A 20,310-nucleotide genomic window follows, 5' to 3' on the forward strand; every position below is an offset into this window, starting at 1 on the left:
TCCCCGAAGCCATTGTCTTTTCCGGAATAAATATTAACATAACAAACCACAAAAATACTCACCCACGATCCGAAGCAGTCCACGAGTGTGTCCCACGACGATCTTGGGTAGAGAACGGCAGCATCAGCTGATGCTGCCGTTCTCTACGGGCTGCAGGAATCCAATGACGGAAGGTAGGTATCCTTCCGCACTGTATTCCTCCGCCACTTAAAAAAAAAAAGTCCCTAGTCTCACTTTATGCCATTGCTGTGTGGGAAATTCCCACACAGCAATGGCATAAAGTGAGACTAGGGACTTTTTTTTTTTTAAGTGGCGGAGGAATACAGTGCGGAAGGATACCTACCTTCCGTCATTGGATTCCTGCAGCCCGTAGAGAACGGCAGCATCATCTGATGCTGCAGTTCTCTACCCAAGATCGTCGTGGGACACACTCGTGGACTGCTTCGGATCGTGGGTGAGTATTTTTGTGGTTTGTTATGTTAATATTTATTCCGGAAAAGACAATGGCTTCGGGGAACAATGTGACAAGTATTGGTAAGTATGTTACTCTATGTTATATGTACTGTATGTCTATGTATGTATTGTATGAATGTATTGTATGTATGTAGTATATATGTGGTATGTATGTAGCATGTAGTATGTATGTAGTATGTATGTAGCATGCATGTAGCATGCAGTATGTATGTAGCATGCATGTAGTATATATGTAGTATGTATGTAGCATGCATGTAGTATATATGTAGTATGTATGTAGCATGTATGTAGTATGTATGTGGTATGTATGTAGCATGTAGTATGTATGTAGCATGCATGTAGTATATATGTAGTATGTATGTAGCATGTAGTATGTATGTAGTATGTATGTGGTATGTATGTAGCATGTAGCATGCATGTAGCATGCATGTAGTATGTATGTAGTATGCATGTAGTATGCATGTAGTATGTATGTAGCATGTATGTGGTATGTATGTGGTATGTATGTAGCATGTAGTATGTATGTAGCATGCATGTAGTATATATGTAGTATGTATGTAGCATGTAGTATGTATGTAGTATGTATGTAGTATGTATGTGGTATGTATGTAGCATGTAGTATGTATGTAGCATGCATGTAGTATGTATGTAGTATGTATGTAGTATATATGTAGTATGTATGTAGCATGTATGTGGTATGTATGTAGCATGTAGTATGTATGTAGCATGTAGTATGTATGTAGCATGCATGTAGTATGTATGTAGTATGTATGTAGTATATATGTAGTATGTATGTAGCATGTATGTGGTATGTATGTAGCATGTAGTATGTATGTAGCATGTAGTATGTATGTAGCATGCATGTAGTATATATGTAGTATGTAGTATGTATGTAGTATGTATGTGGTATGTATGTAGCATGTAGTATGTATGTAGCATGCATGTAGTATGCATGTAGTATGCATGTAGTATGTATGTAGTATGTATGAAGTATGTATGTAGTATATATGTAGTATGTATGTAGCATGTATGTGGTATGTATGTAGCATGTAGTATGTATGTAGCATGCATGTAGTATATATGTAGTATGTAGTATGTATGTAGTATGTATGTGGTATGTATGTAGCATGTAGTATGTATGTAGCATGCATGTAGTATGTATGTAGCATGCATGTAGTATGTATGTAGCATGCATGTATGTATGTAGCATGCATGTAGCATGCATGTAGTATGTATGTAGTATGTATGTAGTATGTATGTAGCATGCAGCATGTATGTAGCATGTATGTAGCATGTATGTAGTATGTATGTAGTATATATGTAGTATGTATGTAGCATGTAGTATGTATGTAGCATGTAGTATGTATGTAGTATTTTTTTTTTTTAACATTTAACACATTAGCCGGATGATGGGACTACTACTGTCCCATCATTGGCTAATGTGTCAATCACTGTCATGGTAGCAGGCATCGCCAGATGGGACTTGTAGTCCCATCGGACGATGCTTGCACAGACCCCCGGACATCAGCACAGCCCCCCGGCAGGCCGGCACAGCCCCCCGGCAGGCCGGTACAGACCCCCACAGGGTGCACAGACCACCGGCAGGCCGGCACAGCCCCCCGGCAGGCCGGTACAGACCCCCACAGGGTGCACAGACCACCGGCAGGCCGGCACAGCCCCCCGGCAGGCCGGTACAGACCCCGGGCAGTCCACACAGCCCCCCGGCAGGCCGGCACAGCCCCCCGGCAGGCCGGCAGAGACCCCCGGAAGGCCCGAAATGACGGCGCATCATGATGCGCACACACCGCGCATCATGATGATGTCAGGCTGTCAATCAACTGAACTTCCGATTCCGATGCCGAATTCCGATATTGAAAAAATATCGGAAGTCGGTATCGGAATTCCGATACAGCAAGTATCGGCCGATACCCGATACTTGCGGTATCGGAATGCTCAACACTAGTCAGCATCCTTCTAGACCTACCGTACATACGGCGTAAGTACTGCTGACTGCAGCACAGCGACAGACACTGCCGCAAGACGACAATGCCCGGTAGCAGGCAAACTGTCGGACGCTAGTACCGTGGATGATGTGCACTGTGGCCTGTAGCTTGCCACTGACTGGCGCTGACGCTCACTAGTAACCTATCCACACACGTAATATCAGAGGGAGGGGAATCTTAATGAGTCATTTGCAAGTCCATGCATCCGTCATCATTCACACAGGTAGCAACTAAAGTCTATACTAGCTCATGACCGAGCGGCCATTTGAACCTTTTATAGCCGGGACCTTCCAGAATCTTCCAGATCCCTGAGATGGACCAATCAGATCTGGAGAAGGACCTGTGCATGTGACTACCGATCTCCAATGGGAGATCGTCTCGTGAGCATGCTCAATGGAGTGACGGAAGGACTTAGCCTCTGGAGCGGCTTGCTGCTGCGCAGTGTTGTGAGTTCATTTTCCCCTCCGTCACTGAGGCCTGGTGAACTCCCTATTCTAGTGAAGGAAGGTAGTGAGCCTGATTATCAGGCACCTGGTACTAATGAAGACGATTGGCTGAGTGGAGTCACTGACTGGATTTAAGGCAGCCTACGCCCTTTCTGCCCTGCGGGTGATTTCTCTGTGGACTCTTGGACACCAGTCTGATTCCTGCTCTCCTAAAGCTAAGTTTTCTGTTTTGCTTTTTTGCATTTAAGATTTGTTTTTTGTTTTTCTTGCTTTTTGGATTCTGCCACTCCCTGCTGGAGTGTGCAGTGTTCCGTTAGCTCTGTCTTCTGAAAGTACCTGAGTGCTGATTTAGTTTTTGAAGCTTAGTTGCTTCAGGGCCATTTTTATATCAGCTTGTTGGCTTTTGTCTCTGATAGGGTTTTGGCAGATTGCAGACAGCAGCCTTCCTATCCGTTCCTATCTAGGTAGTTTTTGGCCCCGTCTTTGCTTAGTCTGTCTTTCTGTCTGTGTAAGTGTTTTCATCTTGCTTCACCGTCATTATATGTGGGGGGCTGCCTATTGCTTTTGGGTCTGCTCTGGGGCAGTTAGATTTCCCATTTCCTTCTTTAGGCCTATGTATCTCTCCGGCTGTGATCGAGGGGTCTAGGTCATCGTAGGAACCCCCCACGGCTACTGCTAGTTGTGTTGATAGGTTCAGGGGTCTGCAATCTGATAGTTGCCAACTTCTCTGGTTTTCTGGACTTAGCTAGCATTTCTGTTTTTGCCTCCTACGGTGACTCAATCATAACAGCGCAGCCTGCATTGCTATTGCTGGCCCAGAGGTGGCAGCAGCAACACGCAGAGCTGGTCTGAGCAGAGCGTCAGGAACGACGGAGCTACTGAGCAGGCTCCTCTGCGGTCGATGGAGAATGGGAGACCGCTGAATGTGAGGCTCTGGATCCCTGCTGTGCAGTTGCAGGAACCCGACACCTAACAATAGTCTATGGCTTCATTGGCGCAAACATCTGAATCCCGTTTTGCGGTTGGGAGTAGGGGGATCGTACATACGCCGCAACGGTTCCAATGTGAAAGCACCCTAAAGCAATCGGTTGTAAACTGCTTGGAAACAAACAATGTTGTGTTCAATTGTCCTTCAACATAACAACACAGAAATCAAAGCATTAAATATCATCAAATAAAATCTGCCTTTGTCCTGGCTTCTTGATGTTTTTTTCTATACCCGTAGACACCATTACGCTTCCTTGGAGAAATGGACTTTTGACCCTATAACGCAAAACTTAATCACCTTCATTTGCAAGTCTATCCTACCAGGGAACAAAGCAAGGGGATTAAAATGTTAGGGGTTATACAGGTTTTAAAAGTGATGGCCTCCTTCTTTGCACAGTTGGCATTGCAGCTTTGTTCCTCAATCTATTATATATATAAAGCTGAGTGTATATGTGTGTGTATGTATCAAGCCACATCCACTACACATAGCCCCACTCACTATGCATTGCCACATTCACTCCACACGCAAAACTCCGTCCCCACTTCCCACGTTGTTAATGCACATGGGCGGAGACACATTCACCTCGAAAGCCACCCTGCAAAGCTCACCGGCTGTGACATCCCAGCTGCTGTGAGCTACAATCAGGGCCACCGCCTTCAGAGTATCAGTGCACAGCAGGCACAGGCCACATCTAGCTCTGTCGTGTCTAGAATGGAGTTGCTCCTGTGAAGCATGATGTCAAGGGAAAGGGAGGAGCCTCATGTATTACATTCCTGTGCTCATAACAGGAAGTTGCTGTGCACATATGAGGTGAAGAGAGAAGTGAGGGGAAATTGAGAGGAGTGAGGGGAAAATGAGAGGAGTGAGGGGAAAAATGAGATGTGTGATGGGAAAATAAGAGAAGTGAAGTGCTGTTTGCAGTATGAGGCTGTGCATAGAGAAGTGTGAGGCACTGCAGGTGGAGGCTGTGTGTAAGGCCACATTCACACGTTCAGTATTTGTTCAGTATTTTACCTCAGTATTTATAAGCCAAAACCACGAGTGGGAGAAAAATACAGAAGTGGTGACATGTTTCTAATATACTTTTCCTCTGATTGTTTTACTCCAAGTTTTAGCTTACAAATACTGAGGTAAAATACTGACCAAATAACGTATGAATGAGGTCTAAAGGAGAAAAGTGTGGTGCTGCAGAAGAAGTAGGCTGTGTATACTATACGCTTTATTGCAATTAGTGCAATTTCTCTCGGGATCAAGTGTTTCCAATTGTATATGGAAGAGGAGTGTGAGGAGCTGCCAGACGAGGCGACTATAAAGGAGAAAAGTTGTTCTGCAGAAAAATGCTGTGTATAAAGGAGAAGCATGAGGTGCAGGAGGAGGCTGTGTAAAAAGAAGGAACATGAGGTGCAGGAGGAATAAGGCTATGTTGCAAATCCATAGTGTTGAATATATGATGTGAAATGTTTTTATGTGCAATATAATTATTATAATTTGTTCTAACTAACCACAGTTAGTTACTATGCTCGGGCAACACCGAGCTCTTCATAAAGTGACAGTGCCTAAAGAATCACTCTTAAAGGGGTAGCAACCATATAGTTGCTAACTGGGGGGCAACTTGATAAGTCGCTCTACAGTCTGTAATTATAGCAATGGCTGTTGCAGAAATGACTGGGGCCTCATTGATGAGAATAGCCTAACAAAAAGATCGTTCTGATTGCCCATAGTAATCAGAGTACAGCTTTCAGCATTGAAGCTGCAGAGGTAAAAAGAAAGCTGAGCTCTGATTGGCTACACTATGAGCAGCTAAATTAGTCAGATTGTGAGTCAGTCACGTATTTTCTTCTTTATATATAGATTTATTTATTAGATCACTGATCAGTGAGAGGTGATTACTAAGGGTCATAATACTAAGGACTGCTTTTTAAAATGCCAACCTAAAAACGAACATCTATTGTACAAGTTAATCCAAAAGCTAAGAAAACAGTCTCAAACTGCTGAGACAAGTGATCAAGGTGAGTCGCGGCTTGAAAGGAAATGGATGAGACAGGCTGAATCAAAGGCAGCTGAAATATCAGAACAACGGGAATGTCGTCTTCAGGAGAATCAGATGAGACATCAAGGGATGCAGAAACATCTGAACAAAAGAATTAACGTTGTCAAAATGACCAAATACATCATACTGTATGTAATTTATGAAAAGTTGTAGGCAGGCTGACTTGAGGTTGGAAGCATTTCACTACAGCCCAATTCAGGACTGTAGGTCACATTTGAACGTCAAAATAGGCAAAATGGACGTAATATGAGAATATTGTTTAGCCAAAAAGTTTAACTTGCAATAGACTGGTATGTGCTGCTCAAATTTGCCACTTTTAAGTCTACCTCCCTAACCACTTCAGTCGTACATGTCGGGAACAACTCCTGAATCCAAGCATTTTCTGCAAAGTATTAGGAGATACAACTTTTAAAAATTTACTTTTTGGGAGACGCAAGCTGATCGATCTTGTAAAGCAAGCTATAGCTGAGATAAAAAAGATATTTTGAATTTGCAAAGATTTTCCATAAACACAATCAGTTAATGAACCTTTTTAAAATTGCCTTAGAAAGAATGCCAAGTGACAAATATCAGGTTTCAATAAGAGCAGACAAGACATTGGTTGGTGAGCACAAAGGGCAATTTAATTATCTCAGTGTTAACGAAGCAGCTATTGCAATGTTTGGACAGGACTTTCTAAGCCGAGGTATAATTATTTAGTGATGAAACTAAAACACTGGACAAAGTTTTCAAAAGTTTTGTTTCCTTGAAAATTTGAGGTGATTATGATAAACCTATTTCAGCTAAGCAGAAATATATTTTTGGATAGTCTGTATCATGTATAAATTTTGAGAAATACGAGATTAAGTTTTGCTGATTAGCGTAACTGAACCAAAAGTGTTTTGCTGCAGATATTTGTTTATATTCATCGTCCGATGCATCACGTATTAGTGTCCAGCAATAGTCAACTAGCATTGATGGGTTTATGTAGCTTTGATATTGCTTTTCCATTGTGGCAATATCTTGGTGAAACTGTTCGCCATGTTCGTCACTGACAATACCAAGACTTTCAGGGAATAGTTCCAAATGTGAATGCAGAGTATTAATTTTCAATGACATGTTGTACTTCATCGCTTTATAAGCTTCAAGAAGGTTGTCAACCAATACAATGTAGTTTGGTGCATGAGAGTTGCCAAGGAAATTCTCGGAGACATCCTTGAATGATTTCCAAACAATTTTCTCAAGCACCACCAGCAGCTCTTCAAAGTGCTTGAAATTCATTATGTGTTGGATTTGTGGACCAACAAAAATGCCTTCCTTAACCTTGGCATCGGTTATTCTTGTAAACAATCGTAAACATATTATTGGAGCACACTGAAGTCACTCGGTTAGCAACGGAGCATTCTCAAATAACACCTTATCCGAGCACTTACGCTCACCAATAGTATTAGCTAGAGTTGAGCGAATTTGTTCGGATTCAGTTGCCGAATCAGAATTTGCCATATTTGTGCCTTATATGTACCCTGTTCATGCTGAATATGTGTGTGATGATCGGTTCCAAACATATTAGGTAATTTCTACTCTCATTCACTCTGATGACTTTCGGCTGTGTTCGACGAGTGTTGCAAAAACATAATTCGTTGCCGATTGTATTCGGAACCGAATCTGAACAATTTCGCTCAACTCTAGTATTAACCGATTTTAAAATAGCAAATTGTTCAAATTCACTTGAACCTGCAAATTTTATAAAACTCACCTTGAAATTCAATTTACATCAGATCAATTTGCTCATCTTTACCTACTGCCTGCCAACATGAAAGGCAAACATTGCATCATGTCCACTTTGAACATTTAGCAGGATAATCATTATCTACTAATAATCTACAAATCTGTTCATGGGAATTTCCATAATGAAAACTAATGGAAATTAATAGAAGTATTCACAATTGGCAGGCTTTCAAGTTACTACCATTTTGACTTGGAAGAATGTTCAGGCCTGTCTATGGAGAAAAGCTTATATCGGTTTTGATAAATCTTATAAACAGGTTGCTGAATCCTTAAATGCAACTAAGAGCTGGATGAATGAGATATTAAATATCCATCAAATGTGTTTCATGTTCCAGGCAGCTTACAACATAAAGGAACCATCACAATGCAACGTGTCAAGAATCTATAAAATGTTATTACAAGTCTTCTCTTAACAAGCAGATCTCTGCAAAGGAATACGTGGATTTCGTCCGCGCTGCCCAAATGATGAAATTCCAGAAGGTTAATAAAGTTTGACAGTCGTTTATTCTACGCATTTCAAGGTTTTTTCCAACCTCTTCTTCAGGAAATACCACCTGAAGAAGAGGTTGCAAAAAACCTTGAAACGCATAGAATAAACCACTGTCAAACTTTATTAACCTTCTGGAATTTCATCATTTGGGCAGCGCGGACGAAATCCACGTATTCCTTTGCAGAGCTCTGTTTCAGATAGTCGGTGACTGACTTGTGGATCTGCAGCAGCCCTTATCTATACATGCTTTGAATACCTACTACCAGGTGAGCAGTTTTTGTCAAACCGCTTACTTTATTTGTGGGATAAGACCCTATTTTGCGCTTGTGTCTCCCTCTTTCCTCACAATACTTAACAAGCAGATGTAAGAGACATGGTCATGGGTCCGGTCTTATAAGATCTTATAAGTCTCTTATATAAGAGACTATAGAGACTATAGTCTCTTAGACTAAGAGACTATCTAAGAGACTTAGTCTCTCTCTAAGAGACTATAGTCTCTTAGACCATTAATGCACCATCTCTAGTCTGATTTCCATTTTTTTTCTTCCTCCTGCCACTTTTGACCTCAAGCTCAATTGACTGTCTCTTGTCATATTAGTCACAAATAGTGAATTGTTACGATTTTGTGTAAGTGCCACACTATTGAGAACTTTGGGTTATCCTGTAGTTTTGTCCGGATGCTTTTTGCAGTCATCCAAATGTTCACATATGGAAATACCACTTTTTTGCACTTGTGTCCATTTCCTTTTTTCAGTGCAGTTTGTATAACTTACAAGAAGCACATTTTCCACTTACTCGTTGGTGTAGATAATTAAAGAAAAGGACTGCATGAAATTCGGATGCAAATTAGCTCTTTTGCAGAATATTTTGTATCTTGCAAAACACAATCACATTAGATAGGTGTCATGATCCAGGACGGGGTTTCGCTTTGGCCTGTCCTGGTCTGATTGGGGGTTAATTATTCCGCCTCTCCCTGGCAGGGGGCGGCAATTTAATGCTCACTGGACCTAGGTCCGGTGTCAGTTATACTCCTGCCCTCGGCTGAGTTAGTTGACCTTGTGCGTACGTGTGCCTTATGCCTGATATCTTGCTTGCTTGTTTGGTTTTGATTCGGTTCCGTCCCTGTTACGAGTTCTGCCTGTCCCTCTTGTACTGCGCTACCTCTCGTGTATGACTCTCTGCTTGTGACCCGACTTGTCTCTGCTCGTCCCCTTGGTACCGCATCGCCCTCTTGTGTATGACCTTTGGCTTTGTCTGACCTCCCATCTGTTTACCCCTCCTGTACCTCGCTGTCCGTACTGTGAACGACCTCCGTTTTGCCTGACTCTGAGTTTGCTGTCTTCTGTGAAAGCAGGACGCTAAGCCCCGCCCCCTTGCAGTCACATTACCGTAGCCCCCGTACCAGCTTGCTAAAATTCATTACTAAGGTCCTGTGCACCTATACTTTCTGGCTATTCTGGTCCCCAGGGGTCCCTACAGTGCGGGTGAGTCCCTGCTCAATGGAGGCTGTAGGCCGGCGCTGTCAGGATCCTGATAATAGGTATAGCTATGCTGTAGTTCAAAGTCCCATGTTTTAAAATGCCCTGCAACCTGACCAAGCATATATACCAAGCCAGAAACATACATAGTAACATAATATTTAAGGTTGAAGGGAGACTTTATGTCCATCTAGTTCAACCCATAGCCTAACATGTTGATCCAGAGGAAGGCAGAAAAAAAAAACACCATGCGGTAAACAGTAAGCTCCACACTGGGGAAAGAAAATTCCTTCCCGACTACACATATGGCAATCAGACTAGTTTCTCTGGATCAACGTCCAATCAAGGAATCTAGTATATACCCTGTAACATTATACTTTTCAAGAAAGACATCCAGGTACTTCATAAATTTTAGTAGTGAATCACTCATTACAACATCCTGTGGCAGAGAGTTCCACAGTCTCACTTCTCTTACAGTAAAGAATCTGCATCTGTAATTATGATTAAACCTTCTTTCCTCCAGATATAGAGGATGCCCGACACAGGTCTAAGAGTAAAAAGATCATTAGAAAGGTCTTTGTACTCATCTACGGACAGCTTTCTTCGGGTTGTTTGCCACTCATTAATGAGCAACAGAGTTTAGCTGACTTAGTACGACAACCTTGAGACAAAGAGTGGGAAGTATTGTTTATTTAAGAGACAATCTGAGTATTTATCCTTATAATTAATGTTTCTTAATAGAAAATATTGCAAATTAGTTCTCTAAGGCTAGTTTCACACTATCGTATCTTCACGCAGCGCACGGCGCCGCTAAGCCCCGCCCCCCGCCGTGCTCCCTCCGGTCATCTCCTCCCTACTATCGCACAGCGCTGCATGCGATCTGCGCACCCTATCTTTAGCATAGGGTGTGCAGACTGTGCGCTGGCCGTGCGCTAGTAGGATTTTTGCATGCGCTGCGCACTTTTGAAGATGCGCCGATGTGCGCCGAATGCACCATGTTGGATTTTGGTGCGCTCGGCGCACCTTCAAAAGTGCGCAGCGCATGCAAAAATCCTACTAGCGCACGGCCAGCGCACAGTCTGGACACCCTATGCTAAAGATAGGGTGCGCAGATCGCATGCAGCGCTGTGCGATAGTAGGGAGGAGATGACTGGAGGAGGTGCAGCAGGGGGCGGGGCTTAGCGGTGCCGTGCGCTGCATGAAGATACGCTTGTGTGAAACTAGCCTTAGAGAATGAAAGAAACTCTCTCTCTTGGAAAGTACTTGCATGATAGTTTCTTTAATCCTATGAGAGAGATAATCTGCATATTTTTCTCACTGCATTGACTGCAAGACTCCATACTCAGCTGTACTCAAAAAGGAGAACAACTACTATATTGCTTCAAAGGCATTGGATTCAGTTAGCCAAACCATTTTCTGCACTGATAAGAGTCCAACATCCCAAAACAGGCTGTCTGTAGATACATTTTTGACTTACCGTCTAATCCTGGTTATGATGGCTGGGGACACAAAATGAAAACACAATTCTCCCTCTGTACAAATCACTCGTCAGACCACACTTGGAGTATTGTGTGCAATTTTGGACGCCGGTGCTCAAGAAAGACATTACTGAACTTGAAAGGGTTCAAAGGCGGGCTACTAAAATGATAAATGGAGTTGGTTCACTACAATACCCAGAAAGGTTATCAAAATTAGGTCTATTTACTCCAGAAAAGAGAAGACTTAGGGGAGACCTAATATATATGTGCAAGTATATCAGAGGGCAATACAGAGATCTCTCCAATGAACTGTTTGTACCAAGGACTGTGACAAGAACAAGGGGGCATTCTCTTCGTTTGGAGGAAAGACAATTTCTGCACCAGCATAGAAGAGGGTTCTTCACGGTAAGAGTAGTGAGGCTCTGGAATTCTCTTCCTGAGGAAGTGGTGATGGCCAACTAACTGAATGAATTTAAGAAAGGAATGGATGCTTTTCTTGTGAGTAACAGTATAGAAGGTTGCGAATAACATAATATTATAGGTAGATGGTTGACCTAGCTTAGGGGAAGGAATTTTATTCCCTATGGAGAAAATTGGCTTCTATTCTGTGGGTTTTTTGCCTTCCCCAGGATCAACAATGCAGAACAGCTGCACTAAAAATAGGCTGAACTAGATGGACATAAGGTCTTCCTTCAGCCTTCAAAACTATGCTACTATGTTACTATAACTACCTTTCCAAAGTGACACTTATGAGTTTTTTCATTCTGCAAAAGATATTAATATTTGCATAGTTTTCTCCTATGGAGCGTTGTCTGTAAGCGATTCAGACCTGTCCTTGGTATTCTTCACTCCCATCTCCTGGTTCCTCTGCCTCCTTTAATAATCTTAATTAACCGGTTCCCTACCTGTGACACAGCATATGCATCATGAAAGTCGGTGCCAATCCGACCTGTGACGCATACCCTGTGTCACAGAATGATCGCCCTCCTGCGGGCCAGGTGACCGGGGTGAATGAAAGGTCACCCAGCCCGCAGGTGCAGGGGGACCTATACTTGACCCCAGGGGGGGTGGCTTAGCCCCCCCCGGGTCTACGATCACTCCTGGTGACCTTTTTGTCACCCCCCTCAGATCTGATTGGAGCTAGCGTCCATGTGACGCTAGCCCTCCAATCAGATGTGGAGGGGCGGAGAAAAACAATGTCTGCCTCGCTCCTCAGCTTCATCCTATCTGTGGAAGCTGAGGAGCGAGGTGCCCGACCGATGACCTGCCCCACAGAGCCCGCGATCGCCGCCGCTGCTCGCCGCCGCCACCGCTGCTGCCACCGCCGCCGCCGCTAGCACCACCGCTGAGGACAGGTACTCCCCCCTTCTGTCCTCCACTCCCCCCGACCTCCGCTCCTTCCCCCTGCCCCCCCGATCACCACCTGAACGGGTGATCACCCCCTGCCCCCCCTAATCACCTGCTGCATTTTCTCACCTCCTCCTGCAGGCTCCATTTTCTCCCCTCCTCCCTCCTGCCCCCCCTGTGCCTGACAGCTCCATTTTCTCCATCTCTCTCCTCCTCCCCTTGTGATCACCCCCTGATCACCCCCTAATCACCCCCTGCCCCCCCCAATCACCTGCTGCTGCCATCTACATTTTCTGCTGGTCCTCTGCTCCCCTCCTGCCCCCAACCACACCTAACAGCCCCATCCTCCCCTGGTGATCACTCCAATCACCCCCTGCCCCCCTGATCACCCCCTGCCCCCCTGATCACCCCCTGATCATCTGCTGCCGGCTTCATCTACAGCTGGTCATCTGCCACCCTCCTGCCCATCCGCACCTGACAGCCCCATCCTCCTCTGGTGATCACCCCCCAGTGATCACCCCAATCACTCCGTGCCTCCCTGATCACCCTGTGCCCCCCTGATCACTCCCTGATCACTTACTGCTGCTGCCGGCTTCATCTACAGCTCGTCCTCTGCTCCCCTCCTACCCCCCCAGCGCCTAACAGCTCCATCCTCCCCTGGTGATCACTCCCCCAATCACCCCATGCCCCCCTGATCACCCCGTGCCCCCCTGATCACCCCCTGATCACCTGCTGCTTCCGGATCCGTCTGTAGCTGGTCCTCGGCTCCCCTTCTGCCCCCCCAGCAACTGATAGCCCTATCCTCCCCTTGTGATCACCCACCCAGCGATCACCCCCTGCCCCCCTGATCACCCCCTGCCCCCCTGATCACCCCCTGCCCCCTTGATCGCCCCCTGCCCCGCTGATCACCCCCTGATCACCTGCTGCTACTGCCGGCTCCATCTGCTGCTGCATCTTCTCAGCCTCTTCCTGCCCCGCTTGCGCCTGACAGCCCTCGCCCGCGCCTGACAGCCCCCGCCCGCGCCTGACAGCCCCCGCCTGACAACCCGCACCTGACAGCCCCGTCCTGCAGTAGAAAGTTTTTCACCAAACACTCGCACATACACACGCACACTATAATAAAGCTTTTTTACACACGCACACACCACACACACAATGTCCCGCTCATCCCAGTCATCCCAGTCACAAAGGGTCTACTCAGTTGAGGAGGCATATGAAATTATTGCCTCCGAAACTGATAGTGAGGAGGACCCAACCTTTCTCTATACCTCCCAATCTTCCTCTTCCAGCGACATAGACTTGCCACCACCAAGATGTCGCAGGACGAGAAATCGTCCGGAGCCCAGGGAGGAAGAGTCGGAGGCCTTAGAGGAAGAGTCGGGTACCTTGGAGGAAGTCCCACAGTCAAGTGTGAGTTTCCCCCAACTTAGTGCTAGTCACGCCCAACCTAGCACTAGTGCTCCCTCCTGGACCCCCGTCCCTGAAAATTTTGCTCCACGGATTCCTGATTTTGTTCCCCAATCAGGAATCCAGTTTGAGACTGCCAACTTTAGAGAAATAGACTTTTTCAAAGTCTTTTTATCGGAGTCAATCGTCAGTCTCATGGTGGAGCAAACAAACTTGTATGCCCAACAATTTTTAGTGGAACACCCAATTTCTTCATTCTCTACTTGGAGTCCTGTGGACTCTGTAGAAATGATTAAATATTGGGGACTGGTCCTTCACATGGGGATTGTGAAGAAACCAGAAATTCGCCAATACTGGAGTACCGATATTTTATATCAAACTCCAGTATTTGGCATGGTTATGTTTCGCAAACGGTTTGAGGCGATTCATAAATTTCTCCATTTCAGGGACAACACTGAAAGCCTTCCCCGCGATAACCCGAATTTTGATAGACTGTTCAAAATTCGGCCGCTCGTCGAACACTTCAGCAACAAGTTTGCTGAAGTGTACATTCCCGAAAGGGAAATTTGTGTGGATGAATCCCTCGTCCACTACAAAGGGAGGCTTCAGTCCCGTCAGTACCTGCCCAGCAAAAGGGCGAGGTACGGGATAAAACTCTACAAGCTGTGTGAGAGTTCCTCAGGGTACACTCTCAGCTTTTGAGTTTACCAAGGAAAGGACAGTAGGATCCAGCCCCCAGAATGTCCACTTGCTTTGGGGGTGAGTGGGAAAATAGTGTGGGATTTGGTCCACCCAATGGTTGATAAAGGTTACCATCTGTACGTTGATAACTTTTATACAAGCATCACACTATTTCAATCCCTCTCTGCCAGAGCTACCGTCGGTTGCGGTACCGTGCGCAGAAACCAGAGGGGTCTCCCTTTGCCGCTAATTGAGCAGCCTCTCCGAAAGGGTGAGGGCCGAGCCCAATGTAGCGGCAGCATGCTTGTGGTCAAGTTCAAAGACAAAAGAGATGTCTTTGTCTTCACCACAATCCATGGGCCTGGCACCACGGCCACCACCGTTCGAGGTACTCCAGCACCGGCCCACAAACCGGACTGTGTCCTGGCGTACAACCATCACATGGGGGAGTTGATCTTTCTGATCAAGTCCTCCAGCCCTATAATGCCATGCGGAAGGCGTGGTACAAAAAACTGGCTGTGTACCTCGTACAAATGGCACTGTATAATGCATGCGTGCTATCACGATGTGCAGGCCAGAACCACTCCTTCCTTGAGTTCCAGGAGGTGGTGATAAAGGCCATGATTTTTGGAGAGGAGGACGGAGCGCGCCCCAGCACCCCTGGAACTCAAGTTTCCCGTATGGTACCAGGGCAACATTTTCCCAGTGAGGGGATAACAAGAAAAAGGTGCCGGGTGTGTTATAAAAGGGGGACAAGAAAAACGACTCATTTCCAATGTGAAACGTGTCCTGACAAACCTGGACTGTGTTTGAATGAATGCTTCAGAATTCATCACACGTCCATGGACTAAACACATCCAGACATTCCACAACAGAACTCACCCACACTAGGCTGACATACACAACACCACACACACCAACCTGACGTACACTGCACCACACACGCCAACCTGACATACACTACACCACACACACCAACCTGACGTAGTGTGTCAGATTGGTGTGTGTGGTGTAGTGTACATCAGGTTGGTGTGTGTGGCCTAGTGTATATCAGGTTGGTGAGAATGTGTGCTGTACACTACACTACACCACACACCAACCTGATGTAGTGTGTCAGGTTGGTATGTGTGGTGTAGTGTACATCAGGTTGGTGTGTGTGGCCTAGTGTACATCAGGTTGGTGAGTATGGCCGGGGTCACACTAACCAACACAAAATACGGTCAGTATTTTACATGCGTAATACGGATGAATGGCCCCTAAACAGTGCTCCGTATGTCATCCGTAATCAAGGTGTGGTCGCGTATTTTGCGCATGTCAGCATCCGTATGCAATCCGTATGGCGAGATTTTCTCGCAGGCTTGCAAAATGGACATATAATGGAGCCCTATGACAGGGTTTATAACACAAACCAAAGAATAGATATAGACACATAGAATGCATATATATATATATATATATATATATATTCTATGTGTATATATCTATTCTTTTGTTTCTTTATTAAACCTGTCAGTGTGAGTTTACTGTATGGCGCACTGAATTGCCGGCTTTGCTAAAAGACACCGGGTGCGTATTTCTCGCAAGTCACATGTGTGGTCCGTGTGTAATCCGTATTTTTTGCGCACCCATAGACTTGCTTTGGCGTACTACGGCCGTAGTACGCTGACAATCTACACCACACACACCAACCTGTCGTACACTACACCACACACACCTGATGTACACTGCACCACACACGCCAACCTGACATACACTACACCACACACACCAACCTGACGTAGTGTGTCAGGTTGGTGTGTGTGGTGTAGTGTACATCAGGTTGGTGTGTGTGGCCTAGTGTATGTCAGGTTGGTAAGTATGTGTGCTGTACACTACACCACACACCAACCTGATGTACACTACACCACACACACATACCTGATGTAGTGTGTCAGGTTGGTATGTGTGGTGTAGTGTACATCAGGTTGGTGTGTGGTCTAGTGTACATCAAGTTGGTGAGTATGTGTGCTGTACTCTACACCACACACACCAGCCTGTCATACACTACACCACACACACTAACCTGATGTACACTACACCACACACGCTAAACCTGACATACACTACACCACACACACCAACCTGTCGTACACTACACCACACACACTAACCTGATGTACACTATACTACACATGCCAACCTGACATACACTATACCACACACACCAACCTGACGTAGTGTGTCAGGTTGGTGTGTGTGGTGTAGTGTACATCAGGTTGGTGTGTGTGGCCTAGTGTACATAAGGTTGGTGAGTATGTGTGCTGTACTCTACACCACACACACCAACCTGTCATACACTACACCACACACACTAACCTGATGTACACTACACCACACACGCCAACCTGACATACACTACACCTCACACACCAGCCTGACGTAGTGTGTCAGGTTGGTGTGTGTGGTGTAGTGTACATCAGGTTGGTGTGTGTGGCGTAGTGTACGTCAGGTTGGTGAGTATGTGTGCTGTACACTACACCACACACCAACCTGACGTACACTACACCACACACCAACCTGACGTACACTACATCACACACACCAACCTGACCTAGTGTCAGGTTGGTGTGTGTGGCATAGTGTATGTCAGGTTGGTGTGTGGTGTAGTGTACGTCAGGTTGTTGTCGTGTGTGTGGGTGGTGTATACTACATCACACACCAACCTGACATACACTACATACTTTCCATAAGCGACATGGTGTCCGCTAACGATTGGAGCTAATTTTCCATTCAAAAAGTCAAATGGCGCTCCTTCCCTTCTGAGCCCTGCCGTGCGCCCAAACAGTGGTTCCCCCCACATATGAGGTACTCAGGAGAAATTTCCCAACAAAGTTTAGGATCCACTTTATCCTGTTACCCATGTAAAAATGAAAAAATTGAGGCTAAAAGAAAATTTTTGTGAAAAAAGGTACTTTTTCATATTTGCGGCTCAATTTGTGAGGCACCTGGGGGTTCGGAGGGCTCACTATGCATCTAGATAAGTTCCTTGGGGGGTCTAGTTTCCAAAATGGGGTCACTTGTGGGGGTGCTCCAATGTTTCAGCACACAGGGACTCTCCAAATGCGACATGGCAACCACTAAATATTCCAGCATATTTTCCATTCAAAAAGTCATATGGCGCTCCTTCCCTTCTGCGCCCTGCTGTGCGCCCAAACAGTGGTTTATGACCACATATGAGGCATCAGTGTACTTAGGAGAAATTTCCCAACAAATTTTAGGATCCACTTTATCCTGTTGCCCATGTAAAAATGAAAAAATGGAGGCTAAAAGAAAATTTTTGTGAAAAAAAAAAGTACTTTTTCATATTTACGGCTCAATTTGTGAAGCACCTGGGGGTTCGGAGTGCTCACTATGCATCTAGATAAGTTCCTTGGGGGGTCTAGTTTCCAAAATGGGGTCACTTGTGGGGGTGCTCCAATGTTTAGGCACACAGGGGCTCTCCAAACGCGACATGGTGTATGCTGAGGATTGGAGCTAATTTTCCAGTCAAAAAGTCAAATGGCGCTCCTTCCCTTCTGCGCCCTGCCGTGCGCCCAAACAGTGGTTTATGACCACATATGAGGTATCGGTGTACTCAGGAGAAATTTCCCAACAAATTTTAGGATCTACTTTATCCTGTTGCCCATGTGAAAAATGAAAAAGTTGAGGCTAAAAGAAAACTTTTGTGAAAAAAAAGCACTTTTTCATGTTTACGGCTCAATTTGTGAAGCACCTGGGGGTTCGGAGGGGTCACTATGCATCTAGATAAGTTCCTTGGGGGGTCTAGTTTCCAAAATGGGGTCATTTGTGCGGGTGCTCCATTGTTTAGGCACACAGGGGCTCTCCAAACGCGACATGGTGTACGCTGAGGATTGGAGCTAATTTTCCAGTCAAAAAGTCAAATGGTGCTCCTTCCCTTCTGAGCCCTGCCGTGCGCCCAAACAATGGTTTATGACCACATATGAGGTATTGGTGTACTCAGGAGAAATCTCCCAACAAATTTTAGGATCCATTTTATCCTGTTGCCCATATGAAAATGAAAAAATTGAGGCTAAAAGAAAATTTTTGTGAAAAAAAAGTACTTTTTCATATTTATGGCTCAATTTGTGAAGCACCTGGGGGTTCGGAGTGCTCACTATGCATCTAGATAAGTTCCTTGGGGGGTCTAGTTTCCAAAATGGGGTCACTTGTGGGGGTGCTCCAAAGTTTCGGCACACAGGGACTCTCCAAACGCAACATGGCAACCGCTAAATATTCCAGCATATTTTCCATTCAAAAAGTCAAATGGCGCTCCTTCCCTTCTGAGCCCTGCTGTGCACCCAAACAGTGGTTTATGACCACATATGAGGTATCAGTGTACTCAGGAGAAATTCCCCAACAAATTTCAGGATCCATTTTATCCTGTTACCCATGTGAAAATGAAAATATTGAGGATAAAACAAAATTTTTGTTGGAAAAATTAAAATGTCCATTTTTTTCTTCCATGTTGCTTTAGTTCCTGTGAAGCACCTGGAGGGTTAATAAACTTCTTGAATGTGGTTTTGAGTACCTTGAGGGGTGCAGTTTTTAGAATGGTGTCACTTTTGGGTATTTTCTGCCATATAGACCCCTCAAAATGACTGCAAATGTGAGGTGGTCCCTAAAAAAAATGGTTTTGTAAATTTTGTTGTAAAAGTGAGAAATCGCTGGTTAAATTTTAACCCTTATAACTTCCTAAGAAAAAAAAATTTTGATTCCAAAATTGTGCTGATATAAAGTAGACATGTGGGAAATGTTATTTATTAACTATTTTGTGTCACATAACTCTCTGGTTTAACAGAATAAAAATTCAAATTTTGAAAATTGTGAAATTTTCAAAATTTTCCATTTTTTTTCACAAATAAACGCAAAAATTATCGACCTAAATTTACCACTAACATGAAGCCCAATATGTCATGAAAAAACAATCTCAGAAGCGCTAGGATCTGTTGAAGCGTTCCTGAGTTATTACCTCATAAAGGGACACTGGTCAGAAATGCAAAAAATGGCCAGGTCATTAAGGTCAAAATAGGCTGGGTCATGAAGGGGTTAAACCTTACTTACGACCTCGCCTAATTCCACCAAAGCCCTCGATCTCCTGTAATAAAATTGAAATAAAAAACAATACACCATACCTGTCCGTTATTCTGTCCCATGCCGTAACCCATGTCTGAGTGAGAAATAGTTTTCAACCTGGACAGTGCCAAGATGCGACCGTCCAGGCTGAGAACCACTGGTAACTGAGTGGCTGCGAGCGAGGCCTCGGTGACCAGTGGTGACGTCATCGAGGTTACGTCTGGTCACTGAGGCTCCGTTCCTGAGAGTTTTTCTCATGGTGATAGCAGGAATCTCACCAAGGTCACCGCAGTTCATCCCGGCTGGCAACACAGCCTCAGTGACGTCACGGCTAGTCACTGACGCTGCACTTGCAGCAGCCCATTCACTAGTGGTTCTCAGCCTGGATGGTCGCATCTTGGCACTGTCCAGGTTGAAAACTTTCTCCCCAGACATGGATTATGGCATGGGACAGAACGACAGACTGGTATGGTATATTGTTGATTCATTATTTTAGTTTAGTTACAGGAGATCAAGGGCTTCGGTGGAAATAAGCAAGGCCTTAAGTTTAGTTTAAGATTGTTAAAGGAGTCTGTCATTCTTTCAATTA

The sequence above is a fragment of the Dendrobates tinctorius genome, unplaced genomic scaffold (genome assembly GCF_039654945.1).
Source record: "Dendrobates tinctorius isolate UK_male_01 unplaced genomic scaffold, ASM3965494v1 ptg000129l, whole genome shotgun sequence".
NCBI lineage: Eukaryota > Metazoa > Chordata > Amphibia > Anura > Dendrobatidae > Dendrobates > Dendrobates tinctorius.